The sequence below is a fragment of the Manis pentadactyla genome (genome assembly GCF_030020395.1).
Source record: "Manis pentadactyla isolate mManPen7 chromosome Y unlocalized genomic scaffold, mManPen7.hap1 SUPER_Y_unloc_3, whole genome shotgun sequence".
Lineage (NCBI taxonomy): Eukaryota > Metazoa > Chordata > Mammalia > Pholidota > Manidae > Manis > Manis pentadactyla.
The window spans coordinates 405,406-422,290 of NW_026644608.1; the positions used below are offsets into that span (position 1 = coordinate 405,406).

General features: G+C 39.6%; 1 long non-coding RNA gene across 1 annotated transcript; it reads right to left on the minus strand.

Moving 5' to 3' along the window:
- Positions 1-7,948: 7,948 nt before the first annotated feature.
- LOC130682311 (uncharacterized) lies at positions 7,949-16,000 on the minus strand. The gene is made up of 3 exons (XR_008995537.1): positions 15,948-16,000; positions 11,988-12,080; positions 7,949-8,511 (listed from the first exon to the last, which is right to left on the minus strand). It is a non-coding gene; the product is annotated as an uncharacterized LOC130682311 (long non-coding RNA).
- Positions 16,001-16,885: the final 885 nt, after the last annotated feature.

Sequence of the window (16,885 nt, forward strand, 5' to 3'; positions counted from 1 at the left end):
TGCAGAATCATTCCATTTTAAACATTTCTACATGTTCCCCACCCCTAACCCTGCACACTCTGGCCCACATCTCTTGCTTTTTGTCTGGAAACAGACCAGGTAGTGATGTATGAGACAGTCCCCGAGGTTTTGTCTCCTGAGTCCCTTTAAAGAGGACAAGGGAAATCACTCTGTCCTGGGGAAGGGCAGATAGAGACCTCCCGTCTACTACCCCTCTTACGTCCTCAGAGCCTCCCGCTTATAAAGCAGACCCCAGTCTCAGGCTGAAAGCCCAGCCCTGGGCAGGGGAGCCCCAGTCTTCTTCTCACCAAGAGCCCCTCACAGGATGATAGGTGTCCTGAGGCTGCTTCCCAAGGTAAGTGTCTCTGGGACTTTAGGAAAGGGACCTGGGCATGCAGTTTATGGTGTGCTGACTGACAATGATGCTCCTTATTCCCAGGTATCCTGTCCCAGGTGCAGCTGCAGGAGTCAGAGTGTGGCCTGGTGAAGCCCTCACATACCTTCTCCTTCACCTCTCTGTCTCTTGGTTCTCTTTAACCATCTGTGGTGTGAGCTGGATCTGCCAGGCTCCAGGAGAAGACTGGATTGGGTTGGTGTGATATAGGGTGATAGAAGCCAAACTATAATCCCCTTAAGTCCTGAATCAGCATCACCAGGGACCCTCCAAAAGCCACATTTATTTAACACCACGCAGCCCCAGAATGGAGGACACAACTGTATGTTACTGTGAGAGACACAGTGCAGGGAAGTCACTGTGAGTCCAGATGCAAACTTTGCAAGGAGACTACAGGATGCTGGGCTGAAGTGGACACTCAGGACGAGGGGTATCTCAGGACCACCAGAAAGTATTCAGGACCACTAGGGTACACTCAATACTACCAGGTGAAGCTCAGGACACAGCAAACACAGAGACCAGCCCCAGAAGAGGTTTGGAGGGGAGTGAGCATTTCCTGTTGAAGTACTGGTTTTTCCTTGCTACTGAGCTACTTGTGAGGGCTTTCTTCCCATTTGATTAATGATTTCATGAAGAGACTCAGTACTTTCATCAATTTTTTGGACCCACTCCCTATGCAGAGTGAGGGCCTCCTCCAGCCCATATGTCCTCTTCCATTTCCTTCCTCCACTAAAGGTCTATTTGAATTTTAAGGGTACTTTCTAAATGTTTCCCAGATAATTGTATCTTTTTCCTTCCTACGTTTGCTCCAGTCATTCAGGCTTTACAAGTAACCTGAGTGTAATAAAATCCCCTACATCAATCATCTTCCATCCTCCTAGAGCAGAAATCCAACCTTCAAACTGAAGGCAGTGTGAAATGATCTTATATCGTGTGTACCTGGCCCATTCAGTCCTTTTACATTACCAGAGATAAGCGTTTCTCCCTATTCTACATGCACATTCCCCCATCAAAATAGCCTGTCTAGGCATTGGTGACAGCCTCACTTTGAGCAGACAGCACAGTGCAATGATGTTCACCTCTGACAAATGTTCAAAAACATGATCAAGGTGCATAGTCAAGCATCAGTGTGACCAACTCAGTGCAAACTTGTCTGAGTCTGTAGTGGGCTCCCTCAGGCCTCATATCGAGTAAGGGATCATAGGATCCTGCCTCAGGGAGATGATCTTATCAGACCACAACTGAATGGAGAAGCCTCTGGATGAGACCTATGAGACCTTGACATGAGAAGACACTGGGGCCAGGACAGCTGTGTGGAAATGCCTGGTATGCAAAGACCCTGAGATGGTGAGAGGAGAGCTTGCCCTCCATCTGAGCATCACCATTCCTTCAATTCTAGTTTCTGGGCCTCCAGCACTTCCAACACCACCCCAGCTTCATGTATTTTTGTCTCTGAAGCTCAGGGATAGCACACCTTCAGAAAGTCAGTATCTCTGCCAATTAGTAGAAAAAGAAATGATGCTTACTGCCATAGCCTCATGCTCTCTGATGCTTCTGTTCTGGAAGGATCTGTGAAAACAGAAGCTGTGTTCACCCTGAATCACAGCTAGCACCCTCCTCCCCAGACAGTCCCAGACAAAGGGACCAACCACTAACCCTTCCAGGCTTTATGTACAAACATGGCATCCCACACAAATAATGCTCTGGGACCCATGGTGAAAACAAAGTACCTCTGCTACTCAGTCATCTTCCTGGATAAAGTTCTCTGGCTTCCATGTGATTTATCCAAAAGAACATGAAATGCTTCTGTTTATTCCTCCTCTTGGTAATACATCTCAACCGTGAGCAACTCTGGATCCTAAGAATGGTGGTGAAGATAAAGTCTGTCAAGTGGGTGGCTCAGTGTTTCTCCTGTTCTGCCTGTTCTGTTCCAAGTACAGTTGTAGGAGGTGGGCCCAGGACTGGTGAAGTCCTCCAGACTCCCTCACCTACTGTCTCTGGAGTTCCCGTGACAGTAAGTGATTACTGTTGGCATTGGATCTCCTAGCCACCAGGGAAGGGACTGAAGTGGATGGAGTGCATGGGTGCCAATGGAGGGAATACTTTAGCCCATGCTTCCAGAGCCACACCTCCATCTCTACAGCCATACCCAAGAACTATTTATCCCCACAGCTGAACTCTACCACTGCTGAGGACATGGTATCTTGTATTATTGTACAAGATACACATGAAGGGACATCAGTGTGAGCCCAGACACAAACCACCCTGCAGGGACCTAGGAGGGGTGAGCTGCAGGAGGCGCTCAAGACCCACCAGGGAGTTCAGGACTACCAAACACAGTGGCCCAGATCAGGAGCAGGTGCCCAGAAGCAATGGGGAGGGGCTTCCTATAAGGATCATTGGCTTCCTCCCCACTTGTAGCTCTCAACTGCATCCTGAGACATTTCACGGTTTTTTCTTTGTGTCTCTAATTTCTCACACTCTCAATGTACCCATTAAAGTGCAATAACTCTGCCTGCATTTGACTGCTCACTAGGGTCCTTATTTTCACCATATTCCTATGTTATGTTTTTCCTGACTGACAAACCATTCTACGGATTCTCAGAGTGTTCATTGTGAAATATTTCCCCAAGCTACAGAGCAGTGCTGTGCCATGCATCTGTGACTGTGCCTTCAGGAAGGCAAATAACCCCACATGAGCAGGATCAGCCCCCACAATTTCTGCCTCTTGAGGATCCCTGTCCTTCTGGGGGCACTTTAGCCTCTTGCTTTTCACCCACAAGGATGAACATTGATGCTCAGGGTTTGACACTTTTAGTGGCTGTCCCTCAGTCTCTTGGATGGAGAAGGATTGAACTTGAGAACCTCACATGGCTCTGAGAATTCTCCACGAAGCAGTCAGAAGGGCAACAACTGCAAAATGAAAACCTGTCATAGTCCTGCTGGGCCATGTTCTGAGACAGGTATCTAAAAGCAGTCCTGGGGACTGAGCCCTAAGACAAGTCTCTCAGCTTAGAGAATCCACATGGATAATAGGAACTAGGTGGAATAGATTTCTGATGCCTGCCTACCTTTTGCTGTCCCTCAGAACACCCGCCCCAAATCATCCTGTTTTCTACTGTCCAAACTCTCACTAAATCTGCCACTGAGCTCCATGAGGTTGAAGCCCTTCTCCCTTCTTCCCAACTTTCCCTTGAGTGCCAGGTACAGAGGGGAGCCTTGCTAAAGTTGGGGCATAAAGGTATCCCCACTTCATCTCGTAATACCCATCTCATGCAGTTGTCTATCCCTGAGCTCCCCAGGGCAGGCTACACTCAGGTGGCCTGCAAATGGCCTCTACCACCCTACTGAGCCCACATTTTGTGCACACATGATTCCTGGTCACATAGCTTCTATTGCAGAATAGGCTTGTGTTAGGTGGAGACAGCGCTGGCTGCTGATCTCAGGGCACCTCTAACTACTCACACATTATTCTGCTGAGAGAACCTCCAGACTGTCCCATGAACTGCAGAGCATCAAGGGTGGACAACCCCATTGGTGACTGAGGTCTGACAGAGGTCAGAGAATGGTCTGGTTGGCCTTCTCATTCCAACATCATCCATGTCCCTATTGACCATAGTCCAAATACACAGGCAAATATCTGTAAGCCTGGAAGTGTAGGAACAGACCTAAAGTGGAACTGAGAGGAATCCACAGATTAAAATCTGTTAGGGAAAATTTAATAAATAGCAAAAAGAAATGATCTAAGAAATGAGCTCTAAGAAGCTGGACAAAAGATAAGGTGTATTAATGAGTGCATGTCTTAGTTTAAACAGTAATCCTGTTGCTTTTTATTTATACTCACATTCTCTAAAAGTACCAAATAGGTTATACACCTACTTTGCAAAAATGAAATCAGATACTTCCACTAGTGTAACTAATAAAAACACTACAAATGTTGCAAGGTATTCATCCTTTTCGACCTCCTGTTCCTCTCTTCACAGAGTCTGCGGTAGAGGGTAAGGCACCTGGGTCTCACACATCTGCATATCTCATAGTGACCCCTAGGGGACACTGTCACCTCCAAAATCCTGTACCTGCACATCTCCAGAGTGGTTTTATTAGCAACCTACCCTGGAGAAGCTTCAAAATCCCACTTCTTATCGAAGCGATAAGTATCTACTACTCTTGATAGAAAAACTACTAGAGTTGAGTAAGCAGCAGAGTTAACCCTCAGCATCCAGTCCCAAGAATCCTTTGCCACCTGTAACTCCATGTAATCCCGAGGCAGTGGAGGCACAAGCCTTGCTGGGCAGCGCATACAGGTCCCACCAGGGAAAGACATGCAAATGTTCCCCCCGATTCATGAAAATCAGCTCACCTCCTGTCCCTGAAGATCCTGCTGAGCACTCATTCCCAAGTCTGTGCCCTTCCTCAGTGTCCATTCCATTGGGTCTGTGCTGACCTGGGCTTCCTTTCTCATCACTGTCAAAAGTGAGTTCTCTGAGCCTCTCATACAGAGGGTACACAGGTCTGCCAGCTTCAGGGCAGGGACTGGAATGGGTGGCACAAGTAGCCAACCAACCAGAAAAAGTCCATGGTAAGCTCCATCAGTTCAAGGAAGATTCACAATTTCCTGAGACAACCATACAAGCAGTTTCTCTTAAAACAACCAACTTGAAATCTGAACAAGGATATGTATCACTGTGTTAGAAGCATGGTGAGGGAAACAGACACAAACCTCTCTGCAGGGAGAGAAGAAGGGGCTGGGCTGCATGGGGTGCTCACATTCACTAAGGAGGCTCAGAATACCCAGGGGGAGATCAAGACCACCAGGGGTGCTCAGGACAGACTGAACACAGGAGCAGGTACAGTGTATATGCAAGGCTTCATTTTACACCCTGGTGTTTCCTGTCTCTTAAGCAAAAGTTTTATCCAGAATTCTTGTTTTCTCCATTGGTAACCCTGGTTTCCCACTTAACAGTGGATACTGGAGAACAAAAATTAAATTCAATTCTCTTTATATAATGATGAAATTCATATACCATTAGGTTCAATATTTAACCATTTAAAATTGTACAATTCAGTGGTCCTTAATATACTGATACCATTCTGTTACTATCACCACTATCCACCTGCAAAAAAATTTCTTCCTCCTCAAAATGAAATGTCATACTGTACAAGCAATCACTTTCCATTCCTCTCACCCAAGCCTCTGGAAACCATTCATCTGCTTTCTTTCTCTAGGGATTTGCCTCTTCGGGATATTTATATGTGACCTTTTGCATCTGCTTTCAACCAGTATGTTTTCAAGGTTGTCCATCCTATAAGCAATGCCTGACCCCTAACCCAGACTCTAGCACTGACCTCGACCTAGACCCTGAGTATCTGTTTCCAAGAGCCAACAGTGCCAGGGTTCAGAAACCCTGGTCTAAGCAAGACCTTTCTACTCTACCTAATACCATGTGAGTCAGGAAGTTTACCAGTCCATCTGGTGGGTACAGGCAATATTCCTGGTCCTGTATGAGTGTAGGATGCTGGTCCAACCTTTTCTGAGTTCCTTCCTTGGCACTGGGTAGTTTCTTTAGATCTCAAGTCCTCTCTCTGCAGCTCTCTCCTCTCCAGTGCCCTGCTGTGCAAAGACAATAGTCTTGGAAATCTCAGTCATGTGTGAACCAAGGGAATTTGCCAGGCTCTTCCTTGATTCTTCCTTACTAGATCATGGCCTGGATACTCTCTCAACATAGCAAGCTGTGGCTATCGTTGGGTTCACCTCTTTAAAGTATCACTGCCCTTCACAGCCAGGAGTCCAGTGTCTTAAAAAGTGCTGTTTCATACATTTTGTTATTTTTTTAAGTTACTTAAGGCAGGAGGGTAAATACAATCCCTGTTTCACTCCCTCTTGACCAGAAGTGAAAGTACAAAAGGGGTGTACTCTTGAATTTAATGTTTTCTCCTTGTGCATGAAACTCTTTAAAGTTTTCTTTATGCTTTTCTAAAGTTGGAATCAGAATAAAAAAGGTAAGTCAGGGTATGAACCTGTAAACATGACTTTCTTATATTGTCATGGTTTTCATTCTCTTTGGAAAAGAGATGTAAAGAGTTACAACATATTTCAGATTTAGGTAATGTTTTGGTTTAATAAATAATAATCCACGAATCCAAAATAATTTTGTACAATGTACTCTAAAAAACAATGTTTCAACTTACCCAGAGGGCCCCTCTGTTTCTCAGAGATAAAAGCAGTTGAACTGATCTAATGAAGAAATTAGATTCCAGGAAGAAATTCTAAAACAAAAACTTACTGTATTACTCTTAAATTTTATTAGTGCCTTCAGTATGTGCATCATTTAAAACAAGGTATGTGCTTTCAAAAGCATTCTTATACATAAATAGACCAAGGGACGGTTAAGTAACTTATCCCTAAAACATGCACATCATTTTTAGTCAGGTGTGTATAAGAAAGGGAAATAAACTTGAAGGTTTTTTTCTTTGGATTAAAGACATTTGGGAATTCTTATTCAGGAATGTCAAATGTTTTCCTATAACAAACGTGTTTTCCAATAGGAAATGGTAATGTAATTAAAAAGCACTAGTGTTGATAAAAAAAAGACTGAAAAATATTTTCACTATGCATGATCATCAGGAAAAGTTCCACAGGGCCTAAAATATATGTCAAATAAATCAATCAGGTGGTATGAATTGAAAGGTTTGGATGGAAGAACAGGTAACATGAGCCAGATTATGTATTCAAGGCACATGACTAGGCTAAACAGGTAGGTAGGTTTTATAGACTAAGTTATTCTTTCATTGGGAAAATAGTCAAATGTAATATAATTTCCATTTATTCATAAGTAAATGCAATTACAACTAGGGTAGCAAATGTTCTCTATTCAGATACACACCAAAAATACATACTAGCTAACAGATGCTACAGTTGCTGAAGCAGCATGATTATACTCCAGTTTTCTCACACTGCAGTTGAACAGATGTTAAACTGTCTTACATTTCTTTTATACATCATACTGTCTACTCTCAAGTTTCACAAAAGAAGTCTTCAGATTAGGCAGATTAGAGAACTTATTCAACCACAAAAGGATGCTCAAACTAGTATTCAACAGCAGTCAAATACAAACCTCGCAGCTGACTGTTAACTATGTTCAATTTGGACCTTGCCCAGACTGAAAAAAATTTCCCTCACTACCTCCCTTCATACATCTAAAATGTTAACACATCCTGTGTTTCTCTTCTTTTCCTTCGGTGAACCAGAGGAATTTGCCTCTCCACCTCCTCCAACACCTTAATACCCACCAAAGAAAAAGAAATTCATAAGAAAAAACAACCTTCAACAATATTTAAACCATCATCTCAACTCAACTGCCAATGGGGAAACAGAGGAAATCAAGTTCCACAGGTTGTAAATGGTCAAAACTTTCTTCCTGAAAGTGAGTATTAGAACAAGGATAATTCTGTGTGCTTCTAAGGGACTAGTGAAATGTTCCCCATCTGACTGAGATAAAATGTTGAGTACTTACCTGTCTGGGCTCTTAGAAATAAGCAGCACCAGCAACTCAATTACAATTCCCCAAATAATGATTATCCATTTATATTGTTTTCAAGCACCTACAACTCTTCAATAACAAAAGACATTAAGATGAGATGTTAACAGTTTTATCTCTCCTGAATACTTCTGTGTGCACATACAAAGTTTATCCACAATTTAGCTCTTAAGACTAGTGGTTTCTATCTTGGTGCTAGCTTTGTGCAATGACAAACAAAAATGTTTCTCTAAGCAGATGACACTAGTTAACAAACCCAAGAAACAAACAAAAAGCCTTTTTAAGAATATCGCCACAATAGATGGTTCAATCTGAAGTGCACTGGAGTAAATTGGTTAACAGGGCAAAGATAAATCTGGAGGCATAGAACAAGATTTAAAAAAATAAAAAGAAGAGGGTTGAAGAGACTGGCAGATACCATCTGTCAGTATCAAAAGGCCTGAATCACAAGGATTGCTTTTAACTCCTCATTCTCTCATATCCTTGGTTAAGGAGAACTTTCTCTTATTTTTATTTCTTCACACAGCTTGGCCACGTAAATCCACCACACAGAGGTGACACAATGGTATAGATGAACACCTAGAGGGAGGGGGAAGGCAATTTTATTTTCTTGCATCTATCACATGTTCTTAAATAATACATAAAGCAAAAACCTATTAACAAATACTGATTCCAATAGAGTAGCAGTTGTATAATAATACAAATACACTAATCAAGTATTTTCAAAGGTAGAAGTGGAGTTAAAATTATCCTTTCTGATACAACTCTCACCCACTTGAATTCCACTGTGCTTTCTTCAGTTGCAGAGAAAGTAATGGGGTTGCTTTTCTTCACTGGGAACTAGGCAAAATCAAGGTATATGAGCAACTCTTACCAATAACAGAATTAATAGTCATCAAGATCACAAGTGACCAAAACTTCCTGGAAGAATTATTTTATTATTAAGTACATTTTTACTTTGATACATGGATTAATTTTTCGTTATTGGAACGATAACATTAAAAAGCATGAGTAGAGACTCTACATCTCTATCACCTATGAGCAAGAATGTTGCTATGAACATTTCAGTGACACAATAATTATAGTTACCAAATGAAAGGAAAGCTGATGATACAAATAACACAGCAAAAATGCTAGTCCTATTATAGATGTGTTAGCTTTTAAATTATAGTATTGTAATTTAAAATTATGATATCTCAAAGTTATATACTTGTGCACATTAATATATTCCAAAAAATTGATTTATTTTAAACATAAGGTTCATTAAAATAGTCATTTTATTTTGCTTGACATTACAACTTTTGAGATCTTTAAGTGACTGGTTTCATTACTCACATGCTTGGAAAAAAATAGTTATGAATTCCATGACCCCTCGCAAAAGTCAGCAAGGTTGTTTGCCTTACTTCTCTATAAATGTTGGGGGTAGGGGTGGGAGTTACAGCAAATTCTGGTCATTAATGAATGAACAGAATAGTATGTCATATTCATGTATGTGTGCATGCATGCATACGGCAGGTGTGTGCACACACACATGTACATACACAGATAATCTGATTGGCTATAAAGCTATCTGCCACAGTTGAAAATACAAGGATTTTTAAAGCTGAAGTACAAGCTAAAGTGACAACACCTTATGGCAAAGATTGATAGTGCATGTAGAGCAGTCTTCTGCATGTAATAAGTAATAAATATAATCTGAATTTAACAATAATCCAGCTTCACAAATCAATCTAAATTCTCAGACCAAAGAAGAAAGAAAAAGGTAACCTGAGAAAGCCTAGAAAGTACCACCTGAGTATTCTGAGCAAGAAGACCTTCAAGGCCATGGCATAATTTCCAGTATAACATTCATAGATCTATGGCTGCCCCTCTCTGTTAGGTAGACCCAGCTGTCTAAGGTGGAGGACCTTCAAGGGGGAGTTGAGAAGTGGAGCTGAGTCAGAGGTACCTGCCCAGAGTTAACTTTGGGCTTCTGCAAATGACAAGAGGACAGGGAGGGAAGGCTGCTTTGTCCAGCCACAAAGTACTCCCAAGGAAAAGCACATACCCTTGTTTAGACCAGCAGCTCTCACTTTTGGTTTGGGACCTCCTTACACTCTTAAAAATTAGGACTCCAAAGAGCTCTTATATTTAGGTGGGTTATAACTATCAACACTTACCACATTAGAAATGAAAATTTAAAACATACCTATATAATTCATTTAAAAATAAAAATAATAAATCTATCACATATAAACATAACTGTATTTCTGTGAGGTCAGTTTTATCTACCACCTTGGCTAGGCTACAGTGTGCAGTTATCCAATCAAACACTATCTAGGTGTTGCTGTATTTTGTAGATTTGATTAAAGCTCATAATCAATTGATTTTAAATCAGGCAGATTAGCCTACATAATCTGAATGAGCCTGATTCAATCAGAAGGCCTTAAGAGCAGAGCTGATGATTCCTCAATGAAGAAGAAATTCTACTTGTGAATTACAGCTCTGCTCCTGCCCTACAAGTCCAGCCTGCCCTTCCTAACAGCCTGCCCTACATATTTCAGACTTGCCTAGCCAGCTCCCACTATCACGTAAGCTAATTTCCTGTAATGTATCTCTTAATATATGTCCAGAGAAATTCAAGAGGGCACATCTGTTAACAAGTTCCATGAAAAAAAGGTTAAACTAAGAGTTCTTAGAAAGTTAAAGCATGGCTGTGAAAAATAAATAAGCAGAAGAGTTGGACAGCAGAATGAACAGAGCTAAAACTAAAATAACTTTGCTGGAAGAGTTAGTGGAATGATTCTTCCAGAATTCAATGCAAAAAAGGGAGTGTAAACATATTAAAAAGGTTATTAGACATGCAAGATAGTTCCAGAGGTTCAATATCTGTTCATGTAGGGGTTCCAATAGGATAATAGCATATAGACTAATGTATATTTAAAGACAAGAGAGCTACTAAATAAATATTAGCAAATTGAACTCATGATGAATTAAAAGACTACATAATGACCTCTTAGTATTTATTCCAGAAATGAAAGTTAATTATATTTATTAAAGTTATTGAATACAATAATATCAAATGTAAATAGTCACATTATCAGTTCATTGGGTAGAGAACTATCATTTCCTAAAATCAAATGCCCAACCCTGATAAAAACTTTTAGCAATGTAAATAGAAAAGTAAAGTTCTTTAACTTGGCAATAAAAATCTAACAAGAACTTATAGTAAGTATCACTCTTACAAATGAAACATTAGAACCATTCCAATTAAAAGCAGGAACTAAATAAAGATGTTCATTGACACCGCAATTATTCAACATTGCTAGTAAATGCAATATGTATGTATGTAATATAAAAAATTATATATACTGTGTGCAGGTATGTGTGTGTACATATATAAAATCATTAACAGACTTATCATAATTTCATGTACCTATAGCGCTGGGGTCAGCTAACTACAGCTCTTGGACTACGAGCTAAGAATGGTTTTTATATTTTTAAAGGGTTATTTTTTTAAAAAAAAAGACTATGTAACAGAGACTGTATGCAGCACTCAAAGCCTGAAATATTTACTATCTGGCACTTTACAGAATGTTTGCTGACTGCTGACCTACAGCATACAGAAGAATCAACTGACAAAACTATTAAAAGTAGTAAGAGTTTTGCAAGGTTGCCAAACACAAACAGATCAACTATAAAAGAGAAAACAGAAATAGAGAATGGAGTCAACTAGAAAATATAAATACAATTTAAAAATATGGAGTCATTTAGAAAATGTAACTTTTAAAGAATCCCACTTTGGTAGAGACAACATTAAATATCCAAGTATATTTGAAAAGCCTTGCATGACTCCTTACATACATACAAGAATTTTCAGTAGGGAAATGGGGTTTAAAGTAGTGATAGTATTTCGTAGTGACTTCATAGAAAAGCTACTGCTTGGTTCATGTATTTCACCACTAAAAGTTATATGTAGCTCATTTTATAGTGCTAATCATTGAGAAAGAATTCCATAACCTAATTTCTTAGAGATTGAAAAAATAAACTCACACACCAAAAGAACAAAAACTTACGACTGATACAATGATGACAATGATAGTGAGCTTGAGATTCTTCATAGACATGGCTCGGGCAAGATTTCTGCTGGTTGTTTTGAAGGTGACAGACTAGAAAAGAAGCAAGAATTGTTTGATCTCTGGCACTGACTATATGATTGATTCACAGTAATACCTGTTAAATTTCTACTTTTGTTAGTCCTGTTGAAGTCTTAACATTCTTGACCCCTTTTCTTTCTTCACAGTTACAGACTGGCCATTCATAATCATTGGTTCCCCAAAGCATGAATCCGCCAGTCTCTGGCAAGCAGTATGAGCCCACTGAAAAGGCTTCCTTCCCTCCTTTTGCTTCACCATTGAAGCAATACACATGACTGATGTTAAGCAACAGAAATGGCTCTTCCTGCTAGTGGAATCCTTTCCCTCTTTATGCTTCCAACAAGAAAGGCTCCTTCTAAGCCAGCTGCCTGCAAATACATTTGCTTCTTCTGCTCAGTATAATCCTGGAATTTTGAGCCATAAAAACGTGCTCAGTTTCCGGACAAACTTGTAGTTGGTATTAGAATTGAGGGTAGTCTTGGGGACTGTGCCCTCTAAACTGTATATATGGTGAACTTCTTAGTTGCCTAAACCCTGCAATTACTCACAAACTAAACCACAGTAAAGAACCCAAGAAAAAGGAAAATAATGTGGATGAGAAATAGTAGTGAGCAATGAAAGTCATAAAACTAAATATAGTCATGTGATTCAATAGGTTGAGGTAACAATTCCTCCACAGTCCTTAGGTCAATATTTGAACATTGGCAAATCACCTATATAAAACCAGTTCAGCTATAAAGTGCAAGTATTACACCTTACCAAAGCTTCCCTTGGGGATGGGGTGGGATGGATAGAAGAGAACAAGATAGAAAAATAACTGTGAGGATGACAAGGGCAAGCTGACCAGCCTGATGGCCTCTTCAATTCTTGTAGATAATTTCATTAGCACCTGATGATACCCTATTAAAAAATGGGCAAAGAACTTGAATAACTTCTCCAACAAAGATGTAAAAATGGCCAATAAGCAAATGGGAAGATGCTCAACATCATTAGTCATCAGGGAAAATGCAAGAAAAAACCACAATAAGATACCACTTCATACCCACCAGAATGGCTATAATAAAAAGATGGAAAATATCAAGTGTTGGTGAAGATGTAGAAAAACTGGTACCCTTGTACATTGTTGGTGGGAATATAAAACAATGCAGCAACTACGGAAAACAGTTTGGCAGTTCCTCAAAAGCTAAACAGAATTATCATATGACCCAGCAATTCAATTCCTAGGAACAGACCCAAAGGAACTGAAAGCAGTGACTCCTACAGATACTTGCACACTAATGTCCATAGCAGCATTATTCACAATAGCCCAGAGATAAAAACAACCCAAAGGTCCATCAGCAGATGAATACATAAAATGTGGTATAGACAAACAATGGAATATTATTTGCCCATAAAAAGAAATGAAGTTCTCATACACGATACAACATGGACGAAACTTGAAAATATTGTGCTAAGTGAAATAAGCCAGATGTAAAAGGTCAACTACTGCAGGAATCCACTTACATCAGGTACCTAGAAAAGGCAAATTCATAGAGACAGGAAGTAGATTAGAGGTTACAAGGGGCTGGGGTACAGGAAACAGGGAGTAATTATTTAATGGATGCAGAGGGTACATCTAGGGTGAAGAAGTTCTGGAAATAGATGGGTGTTGGTTGCACACCACTGGAACTGTAACTAATGTCACTGAATTATATGTTTAAAAATGGTTAAAATGGCAAATTTTGTTACATATATTTTACTACAACTTTAAAAGTTATAATGTAATATACCAAAACCCACTGAACTGTACACTTTAAATGGGTCCACTGTATGTTCTGTGAATTATTTACCAATAAAGAAATAATTCAATAAGGCAGTTAAAAAAACCAAAAGGTGATAAAATTAAACATTTTAAAATGAAAAAGAAAGAAAAATAAGGACAAAGAGGACAGGACAAATAAAAATCAAAGAGCAACAAAACTTCTTAAATCCAACTCTATCAATATTTACATTATATGTAAGTAGAATAAACATTTCAATTATAAATCTACTTCATATATTCAAGAAGGTAGGGGAAAGCAAGCACCTGGTAAGGAAACACATGGAAGATCCAGATCAAACTTCTAGAGATGAAAAACACATGAAATGGGAGTAATAGCATATTATAAACTACAGAAGACAAGATAAGTAAACTTGAAAACAGCAATAGAAACTATCCTAAATGAAACACAGAAAGACAAAAGAGGAAAATGGATAAATTATAGTATGTAGATTTATACAATGGAACAGTACAATAAAAAGGAATAAACTATCAGTATATTCAACATGGATGAATCTCATAGGAACAATGGTGAGTGAAAGCAACCAGACATGAAAGAGTATGTAACATATAATTCTATATACATTTTAAGAATAGGCAAAGCATTATCTAGGATGATGTAAGTCAGAAAAATGGTTACCTCTTTGGGGGATTATTAACTAGAAGGGGTATGAAGGAGCATTCTAACGTACTAGAAATGTTTTATACCTTGACCTAGGTGGCGATTACATGGGTACAGACATATGTAAAAAAAGTTACTGAGCTGCACAATTAAAAGTAGCATACTTGCTGTATTTTATTGTATATATGTTATTCCTTCATAAAGAGAAACACCTGTTAGTTAATGACTACCTTTTATTATTCTGTGTCATGTAGTCAACAAAATTAAAGTGATTTTTCTTTGGAAAGTACAAACTATATACTACTACTAGTCAAACACAGACCATTCCACTTAAACAGGGTAATCTTCACAGATTAAGAGTAGCTAAGAAATGGACTGGAAGTACCAAAGAATTTGGTCTAAAGATCTGGGATCAGATACATCTTTGCCCTCTTTGCCCCCCAGCAATGGGTTACAAAGTGAGCCATTATAGAACCCCAGTGTTTTGACTTGCTGTATGGTGCCATCCTTCTTCCAATGACCATGTGCTTTGATGAAAAAAACTGTTATTCTCCTAGGACCTACTGTTAATAGATGTCCCTGTGAAATCGACAATAACAGTAAACATTTAAATGGCTCTTACTGTATTTTACATGCATTATCTGATTTAACCCTTGAAACACTATGAAGTAGGTACATTTCCATTTTACTAAGGCATAAAGAGGTTAAATAACTTGTCTAAGGTCACATAACTAGTTAAGTGGCAGAGACTGGATTCAATCACAGGCAGCCTAAGTCTAAAACTTGTGCTCATAACCTTGAAAAACTCACTGATCAGTTTCAAAGTGTTAATTTATCTGCATTTAAATTTGTAATTGTGTAGACCTAAGCTATAACTGATCTATATGCCCTCCTTCTATTTCCTCTACATCTATCATCTTTCTTAAAAACCTTCATCCACTTAAACCAGATGGAAAATGCAAAGACACATCTAACTGTAGCATAAGTAGGTCACAGGGACACAATGATTCCTTTAAGACTCATCAGCCCTTCCTAATCTCTGACTCTTGCTTGATACAAGGAAAGCTCAAGCTATCACAATAAGCAAAAGACTGAGTGAACTGACCAGTTTTCAGGATTCACAGTGGGTGGTAACTTTCTTTTGTTTCGTGTTTTAAAAGATGTACAGAAACAGCAGTGTATGCAACTTAACTGCTAAATTATGTAAGCATCATTCCAAAGCTTAAAAAAATTGTTTCTGTATATTGACTATGTTTTCCACAAAAAAACTTTCTTAATGGTTTGTGGATTTTTTTTCTATTCCTCATTATTGTCCTCATTATCACAATTCAAATTACATAATGGAGGTTAGAGAGAAAAAAAGCAGTATTAAATTTAACACATTTTCCTATTAAGTTAGCCATCAACCATAGTTTCTCTACTTCACAACCTGAAAAGTGTTATTATATCCCATACTTACTGAATCCATGAGATTTTCTGTTTTATCTATCAGTAATTCCAATCTTTCTCCTCACTGAGCTACCAGATCTGAAAATGTTGGAAAAACAGAAAATATCACGTTCATATTACAAACCTGCTTTTATCATTAAGCAAACTCTGATTTTAATTACAGTTGGTATTCTTAACAACTCACATTTACTACAAAAGCACTTATATATTTAATTAATAAAAGACTTTGTTAAAGACTATCAACTAAAGTATGATTAGCAGTTTTTTTCCCTGTAAAGGGCCAGATACTAAAGATTTTTGGCTTTGTGTGACAAACAGTCTTGGTCACAATTACTCAACTCTGTCAGACATAAAGTGTATATGAATAAGTGGGCATGACTGCTTTCCTACGAACCTTTATGTAGATTTGACCCACAAACTATAGTTTGCAAAACTCTAAATTAAAAAGGTATGATCTGGTCTTGGGGAGAGGGGCGGAAGATGGCGGCGTGAGTAGAGCGGCGGAAATCTCCTCCCAAAACCACATATATCTATGAAAATATAACAAAGACAACCCTTCCTAGAATAAAGACCAGAGGACACAGGACAATATCCAGACCACATCCGCACCTGAGAGAACCCAGCGCCTCGCGAAGGGGGTAAGATACAAGCCCCGGCCCCGCGGGAGCCGAGCGCCCCTCCCCCCAGCTCCCGGCGGGAGAAGAGCAGGCAGAGCGGGAGGGAGACGGAGCCCAGGGCTGCCGAACACCCAGCCCCCGCCATCCGGGAAAGAGCGCAGACACAGTGCGTGGGCAGGGGGCCCTGGATGCTAGGGAAACAGGGCAGCAGGACCGGTGAGCGGGCATCGGAGGCCGGGCGCCGGAGGACATAAGAAAAGCGAGCGACCAATTTTTTCTTTTTTTTTTTTTTTTGCTGTTTAGTTTTGGCGAGCGCTTCTTGGAAGTCTTA